The sequence below is a fragment of the Cupressus sempervirens genome, chromosome 10 (genome assembly GCF_028749045.1).
Source record: "Cupressus sempervirens isolate cs-2001-9-10 chromosome 10, ASM2874904v1, whole genome shotgun sequence".
Taxonomy (NCBI): domain Eukaryota; kingdom Viridiplantae; phylum Streptophyta; class Pinopsida; order Cupressales; family Cupressaceae; genus Cupressus; species Cupressus sempervirens.
Genome location: NC_143127.1, coordinates 977,827,049 through 977,854,052, shown reverse-complemented (window position 1 = coordinate 977,854,052; position 27,004 = coordinate 977,827,049). Strand labels below are relative to the sequence as shown.

The window sequence follows — 27,004 nt, the reverse complement described above, 5'->3', positions numbered from 1 at the left end:
GGGGGACTTAAGGAAGGAGAAATGATGGAGGAAGGTGAAATAGTGGCACACCACTCCCTTCTTAGTTCCCCAAAAAGTCAGGGTGACATGTACTTGCAAGAACATATAGAGGTAGACCATGTTGCCCAAGAACGGGTTTGCACTCCTCTAAGAATGATAAAGGTCTCCCCAACCAAGATTGTTACTAAAGTGATGGCAAGTCTAGAGAAAGCTAAAAAGGAACTAAGTCCTACTTAACCACAAGAGGATGATAATGGGAATGGGAAGTTCAAAAAAGGAAGAAAAGTGGGGGGGGGGGGGGGGGGCGTGAGAGAGAAACCAAATATAGGAACTTGTGGGACAGCTAGAAGACCAACTAGTAGAGCAACTAGGACTAAATAGGCAATAAGAGACATGGCCAGTGGTAAAAGGCTTACATTGGAGACTATAAAAAGAGGTAAGAAATGAAATTCTTTTCTTGGAATATGAGGGGGATAAATAACCCCCAGAAGAAATATGCTCTAAAGTAGTGTATATTTTAGGAAAAGGTTGATTGTGTGTTAGTTCAAGAAACAAAAATGTCTAGTGCTAGTTTTGTTAGACTAGTAAGTCATGTCTGGCCAGGGGCTACTTTCATACATATGGATGTTGATCGAGCCTCAGGGGGTATTACAACTATGTGGAACCTATGCTCTTTGACTGTGATTGAGATATGGAAGGAATTTTTTTTTATAATAACTGAGTTTCAAACTAGTAATAAAAATTGGGGGCTTATAAACATTTATGCTTCTAATAACAAGGTAGGGAGGAAGGAAACTTATGGAAAGTTGGAAAGGATTATATAAACCATTAAAGGATAAATAGTTAATGTGTATGGGAGATTTTAATACCCCACTCTATCACTTAGAAAAATTAGGAGGAAGCAGAGATAGCCTTGAAAGCTTGCAACATCTTCATGATTTTATGGAAGAATGGATTTAATTGATGTTTATTTAAGAGGGAACCCATTCATGTGGACTAATAATAGAAAAGGAAAAGATCTCATCCAAGTAAGACTAGATAGACTGATGGTGTCAGGGAATTGGAATCAGTTGGGTAATTCCCTTCTAGAGCATCTCACAAGAACTACCTCTGATAATTCCCCTTTAATTTTTCATTGGGAGGATGGTTTAAGAGGAGGACCAAAACCTTTTAGATATGAAATTATGTGGCAATTCCACCTAGAATTCAAAGATCAAATCCAAGAGTGGTGGAATATAAGGATAGATGGTACTTCTATGTATAGACTAACACAAAAGTTGGATAATATAAGTAGGAATGTTAAGGGTCAGGCTAAAAGTTCCTTTGGAGATTTGTTCAAAATCAAAGGGGAGGTGGAGGAAAAACTTAAAAAGCTACAAAAGGAGATTGTTGAGGGTAATAATCTAGATACTACTACTCTAGAAGAGGAAGAAATAGAAAAAAATTGAAGGACATCATATTAAGAGAGGAAATTTTTTGGAAGCAAAGAATGAGGGTTCAATGGTTAACTAAGGGAGACAAGAACACCACCTTCTTCCATAGTTCAACAAGTTCCAGTCATAAAAGAAGAGACACAATCAACAGGTTGGAAGGTGAAAGGGGAAGAGAATACAAGGATCAGGAGAAGATGGGAAGACATGTGGTAGAGTATTTCTGCAAGGCTTATAAAAAGGATAATAGAATAGGAAATCAAGTTATCAGAAGAAGTTTGATAAATATGATCCCATAGATGTTGGGAGATGTGAAAAATAATAGCATCCTAGGAAACATCACGTAAGAGGAAGTAAAAAGGGTTTTGTTTTCCATGAAAGCCTATAAGGCCCCAAGACTTGATGGTTTCCCCCCAACATTTTTCCAACAATTTTGGGAGGTCATTAAAGGTGAATTGATATGGGCTACCAAAGATTTCTTCAAAATGGGAAAGCTACTAAAAAGGATAAATAAAATCTTTATTGCCTTGGTCCCTAAGACTTTGACACCCATGAGTCTCCTAGATTTTAGACCTATAAGGCTTTGTAACATAGTATATAAGATATTTTCAAAAGTGTTGGTCAACAGGATTAAGCCTTTCCTTGAGAGCATCATAGGAACACCATAGAAGGCGTTTGTGCTAAGTAGGAAAATCCTAGATGTAGCGATAACTACTCATGAAATCATACATTCTATGGAAAGGAATAAGAAACCTAGTGTGGCTTTCAAACTAGATATCTCTAAGGCATATGATAAGATAAAGTGGGACTTCCTATATGATGTGCTTGAAAGAGTGGGATTGAATGGTAGTCATAAATCTTATCAAGATAATGGTGGGGACGGTCTAGTATGCGATCCTTCTAAATGGCTCTCTTTGGGGAAATTTTGATGCGAAAAGACGACTAAGATAGGGTGACCTACTATCTCCTTACCTTTTTATTACGGTGGCAAAGATGTTGGGGAAATCATTTTATAAATTGGTTAATTTAGGATGTGTTAAAGGAATAAAACCTACAACTACTACTAATACTGAAGTATTATAACAATTTGTGGATGACACATTTCTATTTGGTGAATCCTCTATAATGGAAGCTATGGCATGGAAGAATATACTTTGACATAATGAAGATAGTTTTGTGGCTCTCCAGGGAATTCCAATATATTTCTTGTCCCTATTTAAAATTAACTAGAACATGGCTGATGGAATAGAGAGAATATAGAGGAACTACCTTTGTTCAAGAATGGAAGACAAGAAAAAATTAAACTTGGTCAACTGGGAGGAGGTTTGTAAACTAAAGGAGAGGGGAGGATTGGGAGTTAGAAGACTTCGAGACCTGAATAAGGCTCTCCTTAAGAAAGTTGGATGGAGATTGGGAGAAGACAATACTGATTGGAGCAATATCATGAAAGCTAAATATCTCTCAAACTTCATATTCAAACATAACCTCTTTAATAATGACCACCCAAGAGGTTCCAAAATTTGGATAAATATTGTTAGGAGAAAAGGTCTACTGAAGGAAGGGGTAAGATAGATTATGGGAAATGGGCATAACATCAGGTTCTGGGAGGATAACTAGATGGGAGGGAAACCACTAGTTTACAATAAATTTAGAGGACTAATGGAGAAATTAAAGGAGGAAATGGGACTTAGAGTGGTGGATTATATTAACTTGGGAAGGTGGAAGAAATTGTAATATGATACATTTTCCTAGGAGTATATTAAACTTCTTAAAGAACTGGAAGAATTGATGGAAGCACAAAGAATTCCAATACTAATATAGGAGAATAAAGTGGTATGGGACTTAACTCCTAGTGGCAATTTTACAATCAAATTGGCCTACAAGCATCTATAGAGAAAAGGGTTTTACTCCCTAATATGGAGTAAAGTTTGGATAAGTAATCTCCTTCCCAAAATCAATTTTTTTTGTTGGACTATTCAACATGGTAAAATTCTAACATTGGAAAATCTATAAAAAAGGGGTTTTTATACCAAACCGATGTTATCATTGCAAAGAAGAAGAGGAGAATATCTCCCACGTATTCCTGAAATGCCCTTATGCTTTAAAGATTTAGGAGCTAGTATGGGAGAAATTGGGACTATGTTGGTTGTTGAAGGATAACTTATGTCAATTTGTGGAAAAATGGGACTGTCCCTTCTATCACCCTAAGCTAATACTCCTATGGAAAAGCGTCCCACCATATATTTGCTGGCATATTTGGAAAGAAAGAAATAATAGAATCTTTCAAGAGGAGGAAAAAATAGAGGAGGTAGTTATGGGAATTATTTAGAAACTGATGAAGGAAAATATAATGATTACCAAATGTAAGCTTCCAAAGGAAGAACCAAGTAGAAAAGAAAGCCAGACAGCAAAAAGATGGGGTATCCAAGGGGGTTTTAACTATTTTGATAACTCCAAGGTTTTAAAGAGGCAATAAACAAGATGGAAACCACCAACTTTAACACAATTTAAGCTAAATTTTGATGGTGCTATAAAAGGGGGTATAGGAGTGGTGGGTGGAGTGTTGAAGAATGAAAATGGCAAAGTGTTGCTAGTTTATGTTGGGAATGTTGGTGGAGGAAGTAATAATCTGGCTGAAGCAATGGCTTTACTTTGAGGTTTGCAATTGATAAGGGAAATGCAGTTAAAGTAAATAACTATAGAAGGTGACTTCAAATTAATCCTTCATTTGGTGAAGAGATTTTCCAAACTAGGTTGGAATATCCGAAATGTTATCATGGATATAAGACATATCATAGACAGGATGGAGAAAGTCCAGTTGTAGCATATTTATAGAGAAGGAAATAAGGTGGTGGATGTTGTTGCTGACATGGGATTTGAATTAAAGGAATTGACACGTTGGAGAAACATAGAAAGTCTGAAGGAGGAAATTAAGGCCTTGATTGACAAGGACAAGGAGGGGAACAAAAGTTAAGTATGGTTAGGCAAATAAAGGTCAGTGCCAATTTTGGCAACATTATACCTAGGAAGATGAAATTTGCTAAATTTAATAAAAAGTTTAAGGGGAAGTTGATAAGACAACAATGTATAGATTGGATCATAAATGGAGGTGGTTTGAGGTCATAGTTATTTTTCCATCATGGTAACATAAAGCAAATTTGAATTCCTTCCTTTTCAAAAGTATAAAACACTTTAGTACCAAGGCTGTCAATGAATTCAGGGATGTTAAAATAATGATGCTAAGTATGTGTGAATCCCATCATAAAATTGATTCAAATTTTGAAGCATCCCAAAAACTGGTTTGGGAGATGATTAAAACCTGTGTAGGTGTTAGTTGTATCATTGTTGTGTTGTTGGTGTTTAATATTCACAACAAGTCTGATGAAAAGGAAGTTCAAATGCAAATTACTGAGGTTGGAGGATCAAAATTAGTGGGAAAGAAATGGGTGGAGACTTGAATAGACTAGAACCATCAAATATTGAAAATTTTAAAGACAGAATGGCAACCTAGTTTCTGTAGAAGGAGGGGAGATATCTTCCCTACATGTAGGCGGTCACAAGATATGATGAAAATTGTGCACTCCAATTTGTGAATGGGTGGAATGATTGCAAGGTTACTATAAATGGAATTACTTTTCAAGTTAATGAGGAAGTAATTACAATGGCCATAGGGTTGTCCATGAATGGGAAAAAATGGAGGAAGGTCACAACAATGGTGGACGAGGCTAGTATGATTAATTTTTTTGCAGAAGATGAAGAACCAATGTGTTATAGGGGAGGATTCAGGAGGGATAAGCTACTAGCTCCATGGTACAATTTCAACTTGGTGATCATGAAATACCTTACGCTTGAAGGTAGGTTTGGAGTTTACTACTACTATCACTTTCCCCTACTCAATCATTTTAGAAGGAGGGATTTCATTTCTATTCCGTATTTTGTTTTACATTCTCTGGAGGATATGATTAGTGATGTTAGGGAAAAAAGGAGTAAGGGTCAAAATTTTACCATTATCCACCAAGGCCTTATTTTTAGACTATATCAGTTCCATCTTGCCCTCTGCCCCCCTAGGGTTATGGTGGTTGAAAACCAATGCCATCACCAAAATTCACCCCCAAGTACCAGCATAGGTACCAAAATCTACACCCTGTGCCCCTCCCCTAGTGGAGATAATAAGAAAAAGAAAAAACTAGAGTCATCCATTGAACAAAAGGGTTGTAAAAAAATTAAGGCTGAAAAACCTATGGAGGTGGAAGTTGAGGATTTGAAAGAGGAGGGAGGAGGTAAGGGTAGGAGAAAGTTAGGAAGGTGTGCTAAAACCCAAGCCAAATCTAAACAAAATTCCAAAAGATATAGGGTGGAAGATGAGGAAGAGGAGAGTTCTGAGAACAATGAAAGGGAGCTAGAGGAGGAGAATTTCTTTGAATCCAAGAGAGAGAAAGAGGAACAGAAAAAAGAAAAAAGTGAGAACTTGGTGGATAATACCCATGTGTCTGTTGGTAATATCTAGGCGTCGGTTGGTAAAGACATTACCATTGAGACTCATGTGTCAACCAGCTTCACTCTCCAACCCATTACTTTCTGTGAAGATAGTATCAAAGTGGACACTTCCCCCATCACAATTTCCTCTCCAATAAAGGAAAAATGTAATTTTTTTACTAACCCTCAAGTTTTGCAGGATGAAAACCAACCAGAAAAGACTAATGAGGGGACTAGAAAGGTTGATAAAGAAAGTAAGGAAAAAGAAGAGGAAAAAAAGGAAAAGACTACATAGCTAGAAACAAGAGTCAAAACCTTGGAGGAGGGATTCTACACATTCCCTAAATTTGCACTGAAGGTCACTCATGCACCTGCTACCACCCTCCAATTGCTGGCACAAGAGAATGATGATTCAAGGATGGACATGGAAGATAATAAGCTCCTCTATAAGTTTCTTACCAATGACTGGGCTCAGGTTCTTCTGGCTAGAAAAGGAAAGGAAAAATATGAGAAATAATTTGGCTATTTTTCTGGGGGGATCTAATGATCGTAGTTTCTTTTATTTTCCACTGCTACATAGTTTGTTGGTTTATAGTTATTACTAAGACTTGGGTTGGCCTGTTTAAGCCAATAGTTTTTATTCATAACTTTATAGTTTGTTTAGTACTATAGTTAAGATGTTGCTATTAATGGTTGTATATTTTTTTGGGTTGGGTTGGCTTACTTTTTCTAATAGTGTTTATTCTAAACAATCTTAGTTGGTTTGATCATTACAAGCTTTTGCTATACTTGCTTACTTCTTACTTGATTTTTTGGTTAGTATAGTATGTGGTTGTGTTGCCTCCTATTTCATCTATAGGTGTTTGTTGGTTACCAACTTTCTTTTTGTAAGGGTCGACCCCCTTGTTTTGGTCGCTTCATATTTCAAAAACAATATCAAAATTTCAAATCATAGTTCTAACACATATATACCTGAACAAAATGCCATTCTTTTTTATGAATAGTCTATGTTCTATTAATTAAAATATTAAAGTTACATATCACAAAAAAAGTCCACAATAAGGCTGGAAAGCTTAAACCATAGATTATAGAATACATTAAAAAAAAAACCATTTGTAAAATATTCATACTTGAAAAGAAAAAACCCTATTCTTTACAAGCCCAAGCAAGCTTGTCCATCTCAAGTTGTCTAGTGGAATGGTGCAATGAGAATATGTTGGCCATGTCAATGAGAGGGACATGAAGATCAGGTGGAGCACTCTGTGTTAAATCCAATGGTCTCTTTTGCAAGTTGAATGTATCTCTGGTACATCTTTACTCTTCAACTTTGAAAGCTCCTGCACATCAGCAACCTCGAAACATGTGCCCAATATGGGAGCTGAAACAACCATAATCACAACTATGCTTATACTAATTACAGTCTTTGATATACTTCATACAAGTAGTTTTTCTAGTATATATAGGCCAACAAGAATGAGGGCAATGATAAATATTTACTGTTTAATTATGTTTGGACATAGATATAAAGTTTTTGCAATCGTTTATACGAGTTTAGTTTTTTATAATTGATTATATGAGTTTGTTTGGTGTCAACATCATTTACCATTAGTAAATAAAATAGCTATCAGATTATGACAATATAAGTGTGTAGAGATATATGGAGTAAAGATTCTTTGAATTTTTAGAAATCTTACTATGTAAATTTTGTTTAATTGATCATATGAGTTAGTATATATAGGCCAACAAGGACGAGGGTAATGATAAATATTTATTGTTTAATTATGTTAGGACATTCTAGATACATGGCTTTTACAATTTGTAATGTTGGAATTCCTAAAGTTTTTGTAATTGTTTATTTTAGTTTGTTTGCCCGATCAACATCATTTATCTTCATAAATAGAAATAACTTTAAGATTAGGGCAATATAAGTGTCTAAAGATCTATCGAGTAAAGATTTTTTGGATTTATAGAAATCTTAATATGCAAAGTTTGTGTTATTGATTATATTATTTTGTTTGGGCTCAATATTATCCATCATCAAAAAATAAATAAAATAGCTATTTGATCAGGACAATTTTGAACATGTAGAGATCTATTGAGTAAAGATTCTTTGTATTTAAGAAATTCTATTATGAAGGACAGCTGATTCTAGTCTATGATATTTCTATAAAATATGAACTTTTTCAACTTTTGTGTTTAATCGAGTAATCATTATCTGATACCAATGTTACATGATAGAATACAAACCAATAAAAAAGACATTGTATCTATAAGATAAAATAACTTTTTATATTTATCAAAATCTTATTAGAAAGGGACAAAATCATTCCAGTCTATACTATTTTCATAAATTATTAATTTTTTGACTTTTAAATTAAAAAATATTCTTATTATTTGATCTATGCATCTATTACTAATTTACAATTGATGGTTACTAGCTTTAAATAATAGAAGGAAAAATCCAATAGAAAAGACACCAAATTTATGATGAAAATAAAATTATACGATTTAAGAAAAGTTTAGGTAATGCAAAGAGTAAATACATTAAAATATATACTAAAAAAATAAGTAAAATGGAAAATATAAAATTTTCACATAAAAACAACAATTGATCAAGAATTACCTTTTTCAAAATCATTATTAAATTTGATGGATTGTAATTTTTTAATAAGAAAAAAAAAAGTATGTATAAATGTAATTATCATAAATTATTAAATTTTAGACTTTTGCATTTCAAAAAATATCTTTATTATGTAATCTATGCGTCTATTACTAATTTATCATTGATTCCTAAACAACTTTAGATAATAGGAAAAAAACAATATGAAATATACAAAATTTATGATAATTTTTTAATCATTGAGATCAAAGGATTTAGGTAATACAAGGAAAAGAGACACTAAAATATATACTAACAAAATAAATAAAATGACAAATATACAATTTTCACATTAAAATATCGATTAATTATGAATCCATTTTTTTAAATCATTAAATTGTAATTTTTTAATAACAAATTAAATTTATCTATAACTATAATTATAAAAATATTGAACCTTAAAGATACAACCTCGTTATTGGAAGGGCTAAATTACAATAGTAAAGATGCCACCTTACCATTTAACAAATAAATATTGTCTGTCAGTAATTTTGTCTCTATAAACATTATTTTATCTTCTTGTTGTTAATGTGCTATGAATGAAGATTTGTCAAACAAACAATAATCACAATAATAAATGATAATCAACCATAATAAAAAATATGCAATAACTCATCAAACTTGTTCATATGAAAGGGACCACATTACAATTTTAAAATATTGAATTAGTCTACTCAAGGTCATCCAAACAAGAAGTCGTCCTTGCCTAATTTTCTTAAAATATTGAATTAATTTCCAACGATTAAAATTTTCTTTTTGGATTAAAATCAATGAGAATCTACTGCCTCAAATAATGAATGCTTTCTCGCTAGCTTCAATTTTTAACGAGCGTTTAAAATTTTTATGTAGTGTTTTATATTTTTTTGATGAATAAAAAATTCAAAACATGAATGTGCAAATTGTGAAATACATACCTTAAGCTCTCTAAACTACTATGGACAAGTAACTATTATTGGTAACTTTCCTGTCATGGTCCAAGGTTCCACAATTTTTAGATCTATTTGAAAGGCTTGGGACCATGTTAGGAAATTCATCACTAACAAGGATTTTCATTGTAATGATCAACTCCATGGGGAAAGATCAATTTGGTGGAATCTTCACCTAAATGGTAAACCTTTGGCCCTTACCCAAGGGTGTTCTGCCAGAGTGTGGGCTAAGAAAGGTATTAAACAGTTCATAGATCTCTTTGAGCATAATCAAATCACTCCTTGGGATGAGCTTAAAAATATATATGATATCTCTGATTCCCATAAAAGAACTTATAACATGATTGTGCAAGTTGTTAATGGTCTTCCCACTATATGCCATGTTGATTCTAAAAGGCACCTTAATTGTAAATGGCCTGGTGGAGTTGTCACGAATCTACTTAAGGCCAAGAATATATACAGAATCCTTGATTGTAATACTAATATTATTGATCATGTCAATGTTGTTTGGTACTCTTCTTATGATGCTGATGCTTGGAAAAAATACTTTGATATCTTGTGGAAAAATTTTGTGGAGCCTAAAATTAGATGCTTCAGATGGTTAGTCATGTTGGACAAGTTGCCTATTAAGAGAGATTTTTCTAATTCTAATTTTTGTAATTTATGTAGAGTTCCTGAAATTGGTAGACATATTCTTTTAGATTGTACTTTTGCTAAAGAAATATGGAGAATGTTTGACATTGTTTATCCTATTGATGTTAATATTCTTGATATTATCACTGGTCATATTAATGGTCTTCCTAAAGATACCAATTTATTTTGGAATATATTGTCATCTAACATTCTCTAACAGATTTGGAAGTGCAAGAATGAGGAAAGGTACCAAGGTAAGCCAAGGGATCTTACTGAATTTTTTTAGAAAACTCACTTATTTTAAAAAATTTTTGCAGGTGCAGGCTACTATGCTAATCGAGTGGGACAAGATGAGAAGGTTCCTTCACGATGGGCATGCTTCTTTTTTCTACTACGAGTTGAAGCAAGGATACCAATGGCGTAGAACCTTGGATGATCTGCAAGCTTTTGAGCATGCTTGCATTGGGCTAAATAGAGAAATCAGTAAGAAAGTGAATACTAAAAAAGAAGATTTATTCAGGCTGATGCAGATTCAAGAACGTAAAAATATCATTTGGATGGAGGGTCCCTTTGGTTGGACTGCTTGGGTGGTCAATTACTATGATGTTCTTAGTTAGTTAGTCCTTCTCCTCTTTTTGTTTTTGTGGTACAACTGAGTCTGTTCTTCCTTTGTGAAGCTTGGCCTCCTTGATTTTTGTGGTGGTACTTTGGTTGTTCTGTATTTTCTGAAACTCTTATATCTAATAGAAAAAGAAAAAAAATTGAAACCCCACACTAAAACGTTGACACACCCGAGTTTTCTAAAAGAAATGAAAATCTTAGTCATTTCTCTAATAACATAAATTTATAATATTATAGATAAAAATAATGTAAAATTAATAAATAATGATATATTAATAATATATGCTTAAGATATTTAGATGAATTATGTTTCTATATTAAGCAATACATTTTATTTTAAAAATATTCAAAATTGATATAAATATATTAAATTATTATTATAGAAACAAATTACTACATATTAATTTTAATTGTTTTTAAAGACAATCTTATTAAAAATATGCTATCATATATATATATATATATATATATATAACATTAGAAATATTCATATTTTATCATTTCAAAATATTTTAAATAAATTTGTATTTGTATCATAATATTTTGTAGACATCTTTTTTTTTTTAATGAATAGTCTCTTTTCTATTATTAAATTAATATACTAGTTACAAATTCACAAAAAAAAAGGTGATGAAGGATACATAATCACCCCACAAAAGTTCACACGATCGAAGCTAGAATCAACAACTATTCATAAAAAAAAACACATAAGCAACTCCCTCAGACTACCAAAGTAGTGCCAGTTGAGGGAGGTGGATCATCATGATCATTATAACCCCAAGGATCCTTGGGATTGGCAGGAGGACTAGGAATAGTCCAACCATCAACAAAAACTTTTTCCTTGTCTTTCTCCTTCGCCCGCGACAGAGAAATAGCTAGATCCAAGTGGGGGAAAGACCATTTGGAGCCACCAGTGCTAGGAGAAGCAATTAGAAAGGGAACCACAAGAACTAGGGACTAGCCAAAGCTGCAGCAAGGTGGAGAAGTTGAGCGGCACTGCCAACCAACTTCACCACCACTAGGAGACTAGTGGCAGGGAACCTACGAGTGACGAGTAGAAGAACTGTGACCTCAATAGCAACCTTGTGGCAGAGTGTGGTTAGCCAAGGAGTTAGGAGGAACTTTGGAAATTGTGCAAGGTGTGTTACCCGAATGATTGAGCAATTCCAAAAGGTGGGCCACCTCCAGTGCCACCTTGTTTGCTTGGACCTAAATTTGCAACATGGCATTATTACAAATGCATGCTTTAGTGTACATAACAACATTGATATGAAGAAATTTGTGAGTGAAAAGAACAACATTCCTATCCTTCCATAAAGTAAACAAAATCTCCATCCTAAAAGTATGCCAAATCTAAGAAAATTTCCTGAAAATCCTAGGGGAGTCATCCAGCACAATCATGTGCCAAGAAAAGGACTTTGGCCTGAAGGGCTTAAAAAAATCATATATCCATTGCCAATAATTCTTAACATGCCTACATAACCAAAAAAAAAAATGCAAAAATGACTTAGGATGCCCACAAAAAGAACACCAAGGATCTGAAACGCCAATATGTTTGAGCCATAGCCCAAGGGGAAGCCCTTGAAACAACAAGCACCTGGAAAAGTGGGCAATCTTTGGCTCAGTGATAGCACTTCAAATAGTATCAAATAGCATCCTCCAATGATAAGTAGAAGACTAAAGATACCAACATTGGTTGAGAGTATCCACCATAGGAAGATGTGAAAAATGCCAATGATATCTTAAGCTAGGCTTGTAACTAGTGAAGGGCATGATAGGATACCACTACTAGCCTTTCCACCAAGGTTGCACAGGCTGGATGCCCACCTTGTGAATCAAATGATCTGGAAGGTCAGGGAGCAGAAGATCAAAAGTATGTCAATTTGGACAAGAAAGATGGAACTGGACCTGCATATCCTCCCAAGATCTAAGACTCATAGATATCTTGGAAAAAAGATCCTTAGGAGTCTTGATGCTGTGTTTAAAAAAATGTAGAGCACTAGTGCCTTGAGTCTTGGCCAGAGGAACACCTTGAATGGAAAACAACGAGGACCACCAAAGATTCTGTTGATCCAAAGAAAGCCCATCACAAAACCCATCACCATCCCAACACAACCAAGGCTTCACAACTTCCCAAGCTTTCCAAATTCTTTTGATAACAAAGGAGCCCTGGATATGAACAAGTTCGTGGATGATAAGAAGGGTCCAAAGACCAATCCCCTTCAACACAAGCCTATTAATAGGGAATCCAGAAGAGATACAATGTTGAAACAACACGTTCCAAGCTTCATCACTAGTGAGAGCATGAATAATCCACTAAGTACAAAGAGGGAGCCCTTGCTTCTGTGTGGAAAGAAGGCCAAGGCTGCCAGGCTCTTTTGGGAGACAACAAAAATTCTAGGCAACCTTGTGAAAACCATGATGACCAAACCCAAAAGCCCAAAGAAAGTCACAGAGAAAACACTCTAGCTTGAGATAGAAGGCTTTGGAAGGAGCCCAACAAGAAGAGTAATACACATGAGTAGCCACCAACACCTTAGACAAAACCTGTAATGCCTACCCCTACTTGACTTTTCTAATTGTATTATCAGATTCTTTTAGGCAAATTTTTTATTGTGTTTTATGTTTATCGGTACTTGGTTATTGGATTAGATTAAATGTATTTCATATTTAGTTGATATGTGTGTTGAGTTACTAAGTTAATTCAGTTATTTCATGTGTTTATGTTTACCCTTTTCAATAATGATATAAGTATGTTCAGTTAGTGATTTTAGTTATCTCATGATGGTTAGATAGATGAATTATTTATATGCAGTTTCTATGGATACTTACCCCATACTTGCATGTGTATCATGTGCAGGTATGTTTTCTTTATGTTTGATGTTTCTGGTGTGGTTGAGGAAGAGAGTCGTAGTCACCTGCTAGTGCGATCTACACGATGAACCACATCCTGCAATTGCCTATTTAGTTTAGAATATTGTGTTTGTACATGCGTGGATTTTATGCAAATTGTAGGTACCAGGTATCAACTTCCCTGAATTGCCAAGATGAGGATACCCTATCATAGTATTTCAATGATATAAGTGGGGAGATAACTCTCGAGTCTAAATTCCAACCTAAGCCAATTGTCCTAGAAAATAGGACAAGTATCTGAGTTAGTTTCACTTTTTTAAATTTGTCAAATCACATGAATTTGTGACTTTGACCCTATAGTTTGACTTTGTTCTTTGACTTTCAATTGGGTTGTCGTATTTGGTTTTGTGGGTCTATTGTGATTTTCTATTATAATTAAATCAAATTAAAATATAATTTAATGATTTAATTTAATGAAAAATTTATAAAGAAATTCAATATTTAATTATATTTAATTAATTGAAAAATTAATTAAATAAAAGAATTAAATTTAAAATATTATATTTAAGTTCCATTTTTGATGTATTTATATTTATTTAATTTAATGATAATTATTTTGGAGTTTATATTAGTAATAAACTCTAAATAATGTTATTAATTAAGTTAATAAATATATTATTAAAAACCTATCATGAATTAATCAAATAAAAGAATGAAACTTAAAGATAAAGTTATAGTTCTAATTTAGGTGTAATTATATTTATTTAATTTAATAATTATTATTTAGGAGTTTTATTCTAAATAATAAACACTAAATATTATTATCAGTTGAATCAATAAATATTATATTAAAAGTGTCTCGTGATTTAATAAGAGAGAGAAATCAATTATTCAATAAGGTTTATTTTAATTAAATTGCATAAAGCATATGTATGAATTTAAAATATAGTAAATTAATTAAAGAGAGAAAGCTAATTAATTTAATAAAGATATTTTAAATTGTTAAAAGTTTGCATGAAGATGTAAAAGATAACAAGATAATTAAGAGAAATTGAAATTGATCAATGAGTTCCCTTGTGTGATTGCACAATCAGAGCCCCAAATTAAGCGAGAACTCTTTATTAGAGATCTAGAGCTCATTTTTGCAAATACACAGGTTTTGGAGGAGCAATTTCAAAGAAGGAAGTTTTTAGAGAAAGGAGATTGTTTTGTGTGCTTCGTCCGATTATTGTTTTAGCATCAAATCCAAGTAGGATCTCATGGTTTAATTGTACAATGGATTTCCATTCTTCAAATTCCTATCTTTTTTGTGTCTATAATAAGTTTGTTTTTAGAATTTTAGATTTGCTTGAAACCTTTGTGTTGAAATTTCCTATTTTCTGTTCTTGATTTTGTCTGTGAACAAATTAATTAAATTGAAACCCTTATTTGTTAAATTGAAATTGGAAACACTCGTTCGATTTAAATTGGGTGATTCATAATAGATTTGATTAAATTCGAGATAGGGGTATTGAAAATAAAACTAGTTTTAAATTACTAAATTTAATTGTTTAAATTTTGTTGCTTTATCAGATCTAGTTTGGAAAGTTTCCATTTTTTGTAAGTAATTTTCATTTTTAGTAAGTTTCTATTTTTGAAAAGTTTCCAATTTTGTAAGTTTCCATTTTTGAAAAGTTTTCATTTTTAGTAAGTTTGCATTTTTGGAAAGTTTCTATTTTTAGCAAGTTTCTATTTTTGAAAAGTTTTCGTTGTTAGTATCCATTTTAGGAAAGTTTCAAATTTTAACAGGTTTCCATTTTAGGAAAGTTTCTTTTTTAGCAGGTTTTTATTTTTGGAAGGTTTATGTTTTTTGCAGGTTTCCATTTTTTGGAAAGTTTCTATTTTTAACAAGTTTCTATTTTGTAGAAAGTTTCTATTTTTAGAAGGTTTCTATTTTTGGAAAGTATTTTTGTTTTAGTAGGTTTCCATTTTTGAAAATTTTCTACTTTTAGCAAGTTTCTATTTTCTATTTTAGAGAAGTTTCCAATTTTGTAAGTTTTCATTTTTGAAAAGTTTTCATTTTTAGTAAGTTTGCATTTTTGAAAAGTTTCTACTTTTAGCAAGTTTCTATCTTTGGAAAGTTTTCATTGTTAGTAAGTATCCAATTTAGGAAAGTCTCAATTTTGAATAGGTTTCCATTTTAGGAAAGTTTCTTTTTTAGCAGGTTTTTATTTTTGGAAGGTTTATGTTTTTAGCAGGTTTTCATTTTTGGAAAGTTTCTATTTTTAATAGGTTTCTATTTTTTGGAAAGTTTCTATTTTTAGAAGCTTTCTATTTTTGGAAAGTTTTTTTGTTTTAGTAGGTTTCCATTTTTGGAAAGTTTTTATTTTTAGCAAGTTTCTATTTTTGTAAGTTTCTATTTTTAGCAAGTTTTCTTTTTAGGAATATTTTTCCAAAGTTCAATAAATTTAAAATTATCATGATAATAATTGTTATTAATAATTTTAATAAGTATTGTTAAAATTTGAAATTTAATTATTTGAAAATTTGATTTATTACTTTATTATTTAAATATAATTCTAAAGTAAATTGAAAATCAAAGAAATTAATTGAGAGAAAATTAATGTTTCATTTTATAAACTTGGATGTGTTTATATGGTTTAGATTTACGAAAATGATTTGTAATACTAGGAAAATTTTATTATTCAGAAACCTTAGTAATTACAATAGTTTGAGAAAATGAAAACTAAAACCCTTGCTTTCAACATTGAATCTTGTGTTTGTTTTGGTAAAAAATTAAATAATGAAACTATGTTTAAGTAACTTTATATGATTTGTTGAATCATCTAAGATTCTAGTGACCTTGAGAAACCTTAGTGAATCTAACAATTAGAGAAATGAAATTGAAACTTGGATTGAGATCAAAAAACATTGTGAACTGATATACTTGATAACAAAATTGAAAACTTAAAAAACTATAAGTGAAAATGGAACTGGTGTATTTTCTAAACCTAATATTTTGTGAAAGTTACTTTTGCAAGTACTCTATTTATGACGTGTGATTTTACTATTGGGTGTCAGGATGACTTAATACTTTTACCAAATCGGGATGTTTACCAAAGGCTTGAGAGTTCTATTTTGTGATGTCATGATGATGTTTTGATTACAATTTTTCATACTCAACCATGGTAATGTGTCTTGTATGCTCTATGAGATGTTTGATCTATTGATTGTTATTGCTTTCCAGTGTTCTTGTGTGAAACTGCGGTGAATGGTGTGACCTATCTGATATAACCTTTGTGTCTTTGATCAGTTGTTTTTGGATTTCTCTTTAGTCACTTGTATAGGACTGAGGTGTTTGTATGATTTGTTCTTGGTGATGTCATGTTATGACATGGATTGGTTTATGTGTACTTTCTTGGATCAGTCCTGTTAGGATGATCGTATTAATGATGCTTGTATTTTGATCAGTAATTTTTAGTACTTATCAGTTGCTTGTTTAATAACTGATGTATGGTATGTGGTCTTTTGTGATCTTTTGATTTTACTAAGCTTAGGGTAGGTTATCTATATGTCATGTTGAGAAGTGTCTTGCAATGGAGGTTGAGGCCCTAAAGAGGCTGATGGGCAACCCATTGTAGATTATTTAATAAGTGATAACATTTCATTAAATGAGTTTAAAATGAATTAATAAGAGTCATTGTTTTCCTTGCCCATTCCATGAGTGCTAGTATAAGCTAGGATGGGAGTAGAGAGGATGTTTGGTTTTAACCATGCTTCATTAGTATGGCTTCTTAGTATGAAAGGATACTAGTGCTGCATAGAGTCACTAGGGGGCTGAAGGATTAAAAGACTAGTAGGGTAACCTTAGAGTTGGTTCATTGGATGAAACTTGCCCACATGCATAGTAGATTTTTTATGTGTTTGTGTTGCCTCTGGCATTAGTTGATACTTGTGTTTTGGTACCCTTGAGATAGTTTTCTTTTAAGTGAATCCTTGAACCTAGATGTTGGTTTTGACTTGTGAGTTTGTTATCCAATTTGAGACTTGAGACTATCTCCTTAGCATGGTGGTAGTGGACCATTTTGGGTTCTACGAGGTTGGGTTGTGGTGCTTTTTCTTATACCATTGAGATCTGATCATCAAATGCCGCTACTGTATGTGTTTGTGCAGATGTTCACTTCTATCTATTTCCTATATTTATATGATGGATCGTTATACTTAGTGTATTGTATTTGATTTCATAGATCTTACAAGATGATGTAATCTATTTCAGCCCTTCATACCCTGTGACCTATATAGTGGATGATGGTGCATTATGATTATTGCCAAGTGGCATTCGAGATGATTGTATGTTATTTAAATGGAATCATACTTGTACATTATTCTTTGATGTGCATTTATTATATATTGGATTTAGTGTTAATTAAAAATTAAATGTGATTCAACATCATGGGACCCTTAAGAGTTCTAACTTGTTTATGTGTTGTTGATGTATGAGTGTATGTTAATTGCTTCTGCTATTCTATAACTATTGTTGCATCTTTATCTTTAAAAAAAAAAAAAATTCAAACTTAGTAAAACTTTAGGTTAACTTCTTTTGGGTCACATGGCGGGGCGTTACAAAACTTGAAATTTCCCAGCAAGAGAAAGGGGTTTAGTAATCTAGTAATGAAGTTGTTTCTCAATTTTCATGAGTACAACATTCGAGAATTCCATCTGAGAAGCTTGAAAGGTGAAGGGGATGTCCAAAAAGAGGAATATCTTGCTATGAGTAACCCATTTTGACTTGAATTGAGCAAGCCAAGTGGCACCATAAGGAAAGATTGCTTGTAACAGAGTGTCATGTACCATTGAATAGCCAAACCAGAAGATTGACAAAAAGTGTCCAAGAATTGCATGGCATTAGTGATATTTTTCTCATCCTCTAAGAGAGTGAGAAAAGATTCACCAACAAAGTGACCATTGACAAGTTGAGAAGAAGACTCAAGAAAGGAAATTCCACAAACCAAACTAGCAGAAATAGAGTGGGCTAGTAAGTAACCAAACCCTTTAGCAACAAGAACATGCAAAGCCGAAGCCAGAGGGAAACCCTACTGGATAGATCAAAAGAGCTTGAAGGCTTTAGATTGAGAGCTATTATGGTAATACAAGAATTAGCATCACCAAAAAGTATTTCCATAGATAGAAGAAAGTTAGGGCCAAAACCCAAAGCCTGGAGCATAGCCAAAGTGAAGGGCCATTCAATTCAATCATAAGCTTTTCCAAAATCAATTTTCAAAAATAGAATCTACTGATTGGACTTGCAAACCCACTCCATGCCTTCCCAGATAGTCATGATGTTGTCAAGAATATACCAAGACTTGATACAACCAATTTTCTTTGGGCATACAATTAAGGGAAGAAGATGTCAAATCTTGAGAGATAAGGCCTTAGCAATGATCATATATGACACATTAAGAAAGGTGATGGGTTGCCAGTTGCAAATTGTGTGCTAGAAAAATGTACAAATTGCTGGAAGCCTAAGGAATCAAGCTAATTTAAAGGAAATTCACAAAAGCAACCAACAAACCAAAATTCCAACCACCTCTACTAGTCCACAAGGGCAGCTATGTGTAGCCATTGTTGGTGTATCTTTGATGGAGGGTGTGTTTGGTATGCTCTCACAAACACAACAATAAGTAAATCCCTTGTGTGGAAGTGCAAATGTGAGTGTGAGTGCAAAGTGAATGTGCAATATGATCCTAGACTATATGAAAAGAAGAATACTTTCAAGATATGACTATAGAGGAAGTCACACTCAAAGGTACTCTATGATGCAATGAACATGAAATTATGAAAACTATCTATGGATGCAAACTATAACTAGAATGAAAACTAAAACTAGAATGTAAACTAAATATGAATGCACAACAAAAACTAAGATACAATACAAAATGTAAATCTTACCAACTATAAAATCACTAATATGAAACCTATGAACTCCATATGAAAATGTAGCTATAATGCAAGCTCTCAATGTAGTGATTCTAGACTCAAAGCGACGGTGTGTCAATGTAATCCAATAATCCTCTATATTCAATGCTTGAGACAATGCTTCTATTTAAAGACTCTCAGGGAACATCTAGAAGGTGTCTAAAAGATAAGGATAAGAATTAACAATTAAGCACCTTATCCCATGTCCTTAGTTGGGAGGATAAAAATGAGGTGGCACATGTTTGTAGAAAGTTCTCAAGTTGTAGACACCATGTGCTTAAAAAGAAATGTAAACCCTTATGATGACAACTCATAAGAGTACACATACTCTTAGGCTTATGGATATAGATTAGGATAAATATTAAATTAAATGAAATTTAATTTAATCAAAGTTTAGAAGAAATTAATAGGATATGGAGGATTTAAATAAATAAAATTTATTTAAAAAAGGGAATAAATGGAGAATCATGTGTTAAATTAAATTTAACACATTAAGGCTAGGAGGTATTTAAATTAAATTTAAATACTTAGGCCAAAAATGAACCTATTTAATTAAAATAATTTTAATTAAATAAGTAGAAGAATGTGACCATTATTAATTAAATTAATAAAGTCATTCGGGACAATTTTTAGTATCTACATTTTGCCCCTCTTTGATGTGGTGTCGGCACGACATCATATCAAAGAAAATAAAATGCAGGTTGCCCCAGAGAAAGAAGGAGAATCCTGATGCCCCCTCACAGAAATTACGCAAGAAATACAAATTTGGAAAATTTTCATGAAAAGGTCTTGGAACGGAAAGAAGGGAAAGAAAGAAATGAGAAAAACAGGATAAAAATATGGAGGAATCATGAGACAGACATGGCTCAAAGCGGAGAAGGGCGCAAACGGGGTCCACAGGACCTACATAAGCCTCCAAGGGACCCATAGGAAGGTCATTGTCACACCACAAGAAGAGCATCCAGAGCAACTATGGACCTGATCGAGAGATTGCAGCTTGGTGAGTGCGTTCGAGAGCACTAGAGACCAGCTGCGATGGGGGCATTGGTGAGTCATTTGATCCTCCTAGTAATTTGATAGCTAAACTAGGTTAGAGGCATTTATGATGCCCTAAATGCGGCAAAAACTGATCCTGGGTGCAGACGACAGTCTCCACCTCGTCGTCTGCGCAGATGAAAAAGAAAGGATACCGGTGCCTACGGAGCCGACAAGGAACATCCTGTCATCTGCGCAAACGCTAAGACCGCGACAAAACTAACGAAGATGACAGACCATAGTCTGTCATCTGCGTGATAGGGACAGCGGTGTCAGAGACGACAGACCTTGCCATGTTGTCTTCGAAAGCAAAGCGGAGATGACAACACATGTTTTACGTAAGCGTAGACCAGCGTCTCTGCAGATTGCGTTTGCACTAATCAGCATCTCTACTGATCAGCGTCTCCACCTGACGCAACAGAAATGAGAAATGGCGAGCATGAAATGCCCCATTTCTGGGAATGAAATAACTGACTTACCACATGTCCATGTTGCAAGAGGGCACGGTGCTTTTTAAGTCAGGGGAGCACTATCCACCAACCATGGTTATACAGGAGAGACTCACAAACATAGATTGGGGACATGTATGGTTGTGTGGACTAGCATGTCCACGAGTGGCCAGACTTGAGAGCTCACACAGCACAGCTATCGGCTCTCAAAGAGTGATGGCATACACCCATAGGGAGCTTCCATCTACCAACAGGGGAGGCTACCGTCACTCTCCTGGATGTATGGCGAATCCTTAGAGTGCCTATCAGAGGCACATATCCAGAGTATGTAGGTGAGGGAGCTGATCCCTTCCTGAGAGAGTGCTTCGGTAGGCGACGACAGAGACTACCAGTACAACGATCCTGGCTATCCTGGCAGGGAGACTTGGAGCAGAGACTACCTAGACTGGCAGTATTCCTAGCCTCTTTGATATGGCAGATGCTACCAGATCATGCAGGAAATGGGTGGCCTATTGGGTGGGCACGAGTGTTGAGCACCCTATTACAGGAGGACGGCAAGGTTTACTGCTGGGGATAGACCATCCTAGCAGAGTTGTATCATGACTTACATATGTGTGCATACCGGACACAACGCATGATGGGACCAGGACTGACACTACTGATGGTCTGGTCTTGGGAGCACATTGGGGTTACTCAACCCATCACACGGAGAGAGACCAGGCAGCCTAGAGAGCCATATGCATGTAGATATCAGCCTCCTATCTAGTATACATCGACAGAGTCAGTGGGATTCTGGCGCAGGTGCCTTGATGAGATTATCATGTTTGATTGGACTCCTTATGATGAAGTGGAGCACTGGGGGAGAGTATAGGTAGAAGGGGGTGAGGATGATACAGAGGATTAGATGTATCTCCCATTTATATAGATCGATTACTGGATTATTGGTCGATTTGTTCATGTGATCATGCGATATATGCCTTCTCGGGTGCGACGACAGTTTGGGCATATCCAGGATGTGGTTCCAAAAAAGTTCCTGTATCTTGTAGTGACTCGTGAGTATGGTCAGCTGTGGGATCGAGGGACGATGCTACAATTTTCCCGAGCATCATGGTTACCAATGGATAGAGTGCCATGGGTTCATGGTCAGGACAGGGGAGATGTTGGTATGACACCAACATATACGCAGTGGTGGGCAACACACCAACCAGTCAGACTAACAGTGCTTGGAGTGGTTCCACTGACAAAGCAGGCACAAGGAGAGGGAGATGGCATAGGAGATGGGGGACAGGCTGCTATGGTAGCAGTACCAACTCAGGGAGCACAGCATGGACCTCATGGCCATAGGATAGTTTCCAGGAGGGGTGTCGTAGCAGCACAGGTGCCACCATAGAGGGGACCTCAAGTACAGGCATAGGCACCTCCATAGGGATAGGTACCGGGAGAGGAGCTAGACATAGTCAAGGCTGAGCGGGCTAGTCTATGGGGAGAGGTTGCTAGGTTATAAGTAGAGGTACAGCTGTAGAGAGTCAGAGCAGATAGCACACAGGAGGTACTAGCAGTTTTACAGGCACGCATGGATGCAGGGCATTTTGCGGGTATGGTAGTGCATGTTGACACTGAGGAGCTAGCGAGGTTACGAGGAGAGGTGTCTACCTTGCATGCCGAGTAGGCGACATATCAGGCTCAGATCAATGAGTATTGCAGGCAGCAAGACATAGCGAGATAGATGGTTACACCAGGGGCTAGTGTGACAGTGATGCAGGAGACCATCTCAGCCAGGCAATCTGAGGCACGGGCAGTACAAGAGGCAGCCTATTATAGGTCACTGTATCATGATGTCGTACCTGCCGACTAGTGGTAGCCTAATTTTGAGAGAGGGGCTAGTTCCTGGACCATGGGTGGCAGAGCTAGGTTAGAGCAGTCAGTAGGGCAGGGCCGACCACCTCGAGGGGGTGACACAGGAGGAGCAGGACCCTCATAGCTTGGCTCCTAGATTTTGTATAGAGATTCGATATGTTGACAGATATGTGCAGATGATGCATTTGTACTATATGATTCTATATGTATTTGGACTGTACAGACATTGATTCTTTTGATATATATATATGACATGAGTCAATGATTCTATATGTGTATGAGTGTTTATGATGCATATGTATGGATTTTATGTGATGCTTATGAGACTAACGTTTATGATGCAGGATGTGATGTATCTTTTCTATATACTATATGATGCTTAACATGTGTGATGCAGATTGGCTAGCGATTATGAGACTTATGCATTATGATATGTATGTGCCCCTAAATGTAATGCTAATGCTAAAATGAACTAGACTATCTAATGAGCACTAAGAAATGTAATTTGACGAGTAAACTAATGCAATCTATATTGAATAATTAATGTAACTTAAAAGGATGAAAAATGAACACTCCACCTAAAGATGCGACCTAATGAATATCTGTCAAAATCATCGCCTATAAAGATCCAGGAGCATAGCATAGGAGGAGGACATAAATAGAACCTTGTCTCAAGCACGACTCAAATGAAACCCTATATTACATGGACCCTAACTAAGCGAAATCAAGGGATTCTGTTGTGTTTATGTGGAGAGCATACCATTATTTTTATTTTGCAAAAGAGTGTATGCATTATATGCTATAGAAGCATAAATGTTAAAAGCTCCTTTGTGTAATTGCCCCCATTGCGGCAGGCATTAATATCCAAGACACACACATAGTAAAACCATAAAAGACATAAAGAAAATACGACAAACCAAACAAAAGAGACTTCATGACCAAGTAGTCATTTATCTCACAGTTCCTGCCAAGAGCCTTAAGTTTGGAAAAGTGAAAGTCCCCATATCGCCTATAGGAAGGACTCAACCTACAAGGAAATGTTGAATCAAGTTTTTTTTGATAATATGATTGTGTGATTCTGGCAGGGGTTGGTGAAATGAACAAACTTCTCGAATCATTTAGCCTCTAAAAGGTGATTTTATGCGTATCCAAGTGTGGTCACTATCGTAAGAGTGTGCAATAGAATGTAATTAAAAAACCATTTGACAGGAAGCATGCAAGAATGGAAATGAAAATGAGGCCTCGCAGACAAGAGGTCTTTTGTTGGATTTAGCAACAAGCGAAAGACTAAGTACTACTCTGCACAAATGGGAAAAAAAAGGAATGATGGTAGGACATGAAAGGAATGGTTTGGATAGACAATGGATTGGCATTTTTTTAATTTATTTATTTATTTTTTTTTTTTTTTGGTTTTTTTCAGGACTTTTAAAGACTGTACAAGATCTACAAATGCTCAAGCATAAAAGTGCTTGAGATTAAAGAGATCAGATTTCCACAATCCATTGCATAATATATATTTGTTTCTGGATTTGATTGTGTAGAGATTTTTTACCATCAACATTTCGAATCACACTATGTGATCCATCATCAGGATGAAAATAGAGCAAAAGATGTAAAAAAAATATATATACAGGTTCAGGGAGCGGATCCCCCTCAGGTGTAGCAATCTGATATGCCCCAGAACCATATTTGGCTGTAACAACGAATGGACCTAGCCAATTTGCCTCAAATTTTCCTTTCTTTTCACGGTTCTGGAGATTCCTCATATTATGTTGTAGCACTAGATCACCCACTTCAAATTCTCTCAGCTGGACCCTCTTATTATATTGTAGTTGGAGGTGATGTTGATACACGCAGAGGTGGAAAGGGCGTGGAGGCGTCTCTCATCAAGGAGTGCCAACTCTTGCAAGCGAGCAACTCAGTATTCTTCATCGGATATGAGGTTTTGTAGAGAGACTCTAAGGGAGGGTAACTCAATCTCAATGGGTAAAATGGCTTTAGAACAATAGACAAGGGAGAATGGAGTGGCTCCTGTGGGGGTGCGAATGGAGGTTCGATAGGCCCAAAGTGCGGGAGCAATCTGGAGATGCCAATTACGGCCAGCTGCATCAACAGTTTTCTTTAGGATTTTCAGGAGGGTTTTATTTGTGGCTTTAGCTTGGCCATTGCCTTGAGGGTAGTATCTGGTGGAGAAATGATGGGTTATTCCAAATTTTTGGCATAACGTGGCTACCTCTTGGTTTTTAAATGGGGTTCCATTATCAGTGATAATATCTTTAGGTATACCAAAGCGGCAAATAATATAGTTTAGGATAAATTTAGAAATTTGCTTGCCGGTGATGTAGGTTAAGGGAATAGCTTCAACCCATTTCATGAAATACTCAGTTGCGGCAATAATATACTTGTGGCCATTAGCAGAATTAGGATACACTTGACCAACAAGATCAAATCTCTAGTGGGAAAAGGGCCATGGTGTGATGGTAGGTTGCAAGTCTTGGGCGAGAGCGTGTATCAAATCGCCATGCTGTTGACAAGGGATACATCTTTTCACAAAATGATATGCATCTGCTTCCATAGTGGGCCAATAATAACCTATCCTAAGAAGCTTTTTCGCTAACTTAAAGCCACTAAAGTGGTCCCCACAAATCCCTTGGTGAACCTCTTCTAACACCGTTTTAGCTTCATCTAAATTGAGACATCAGAGGAGGGTTCCATCAAAGTGTTTTTGGAAAAGGGTATCACCTATAATGGTATAGCGAGCGGTTCGGTGAATAAAGGTCTTACTTTGGTTTGGAGTGAGGGTTATGGGAATAGTTTTATGACATAGATAGGCAAAAATGTCGGCATACCATGGAGACTCAGGACCAACGATCTCGCACACCATTTTAGAATCATTCTGCTCATAAGATGGAGTAACAAGATTCTCAACGAGAAACTCACATTTTGGAATATATTCTGGCATGGAAATCATAGAAGCAATAGTGGCCATGGCATCTACTACTTTATTGTTAGCCCTTGGAACTTGTTGAAAGACAATTTCTATAAAGTGTTGCTTAAGATTCTCAACTATTCGGCGGTAGGGCAACAATTTCTCATCTTTGGTGTGATATTCATCAGTCACTTGTTTAATAACCAGTTGTGAGTCTCCAAAGACAAGAAGATTCTTAATATTCCATTTAATGGCTTGACACATTCCTGTCACTAATGCTTCATACTCAGCTATGTTATTTGTGCAAGGGAATGAAATTTTCTAGGACTTAGGAATTAAATCCCCTTGTGGCGTTACAAATAAAACTCCTGCCCCTGATCCCTTTCGTGTGAAGGATCCATCAAAAAATAGTTTCCATGATATACTAGGGGCTATAGTCATAATGGTATCATCTGGAAAGTTTGCCACAATAGGGTGACTGCCTGGAAGAGGTGCTTCAGCTAACTAATCTGTGATTACTTTTCCCTTAATAGCTTTACAATCCTTATGCACAATGTCGAATTCACTTAGGATTAAGACCCACTTTGCTGCTCGACCAGTGAGGGCGGCTCTTGAAAATAGGTATTTGAGTGGATCAATTTTGGCAATGAGAAATGTAGTATGATTAAGCATATAATGGCATAGTTTCTATGTACAAAAGACCACGGCCAAACATGCTTTTTCAATAGCAATGTAATTCAACTCATAACCAACTAGTGTTCTACTAAGGTAATATATGGCTTGTTCATTTCCATTATCATCTAATTGTGCTAGGAGTGCTCCTAAGGCAATTGAAGTAGCTGAAATGTACAAAATCAATGGTTGTCCTGCTACTGGAGGGACTAAGACTGGAGGATTAGTCAAATATGCCTTGATTTGTTCAAATGCTTTTTGGCACAAGCAGTCCCATTGAAACTGATTTCCTTTACGAAGCGAATGCTGAAGGGGATGAACTTTATCAGCTAGCTGTGACACAAATATTTTGATTGATTGTAATCTTCCTTGAAAACTGCAAAGCTCTCTTAATTTGGTAGGAGGAGGCATATCCATGATGGCCTTTACTTTTGCATGGTCTACTTCAATTCCTCTTCTGGATACAATGTAACCTAATAATTTACCAGATTTGACCCCAAATACACAGT

At 35.2% G+C, this 27,004-nt stretch overlaps 1 pseudogene; it reads right to left on the bottom strand.

Annotated features, from left to right (window-relative positions):
• LOC149537241 (protein LATERAL BRANCHING OXIDOREDUCTASE 1-like) overlaps positions 1-20,975 on the bottom strand; it is a 30,939-nt pseudogene extending 9,964 nt beyond the window's left edge.
• Between the last annotated feature and the right edge of the window lie 6,029 nt (positions 20,976-27,004).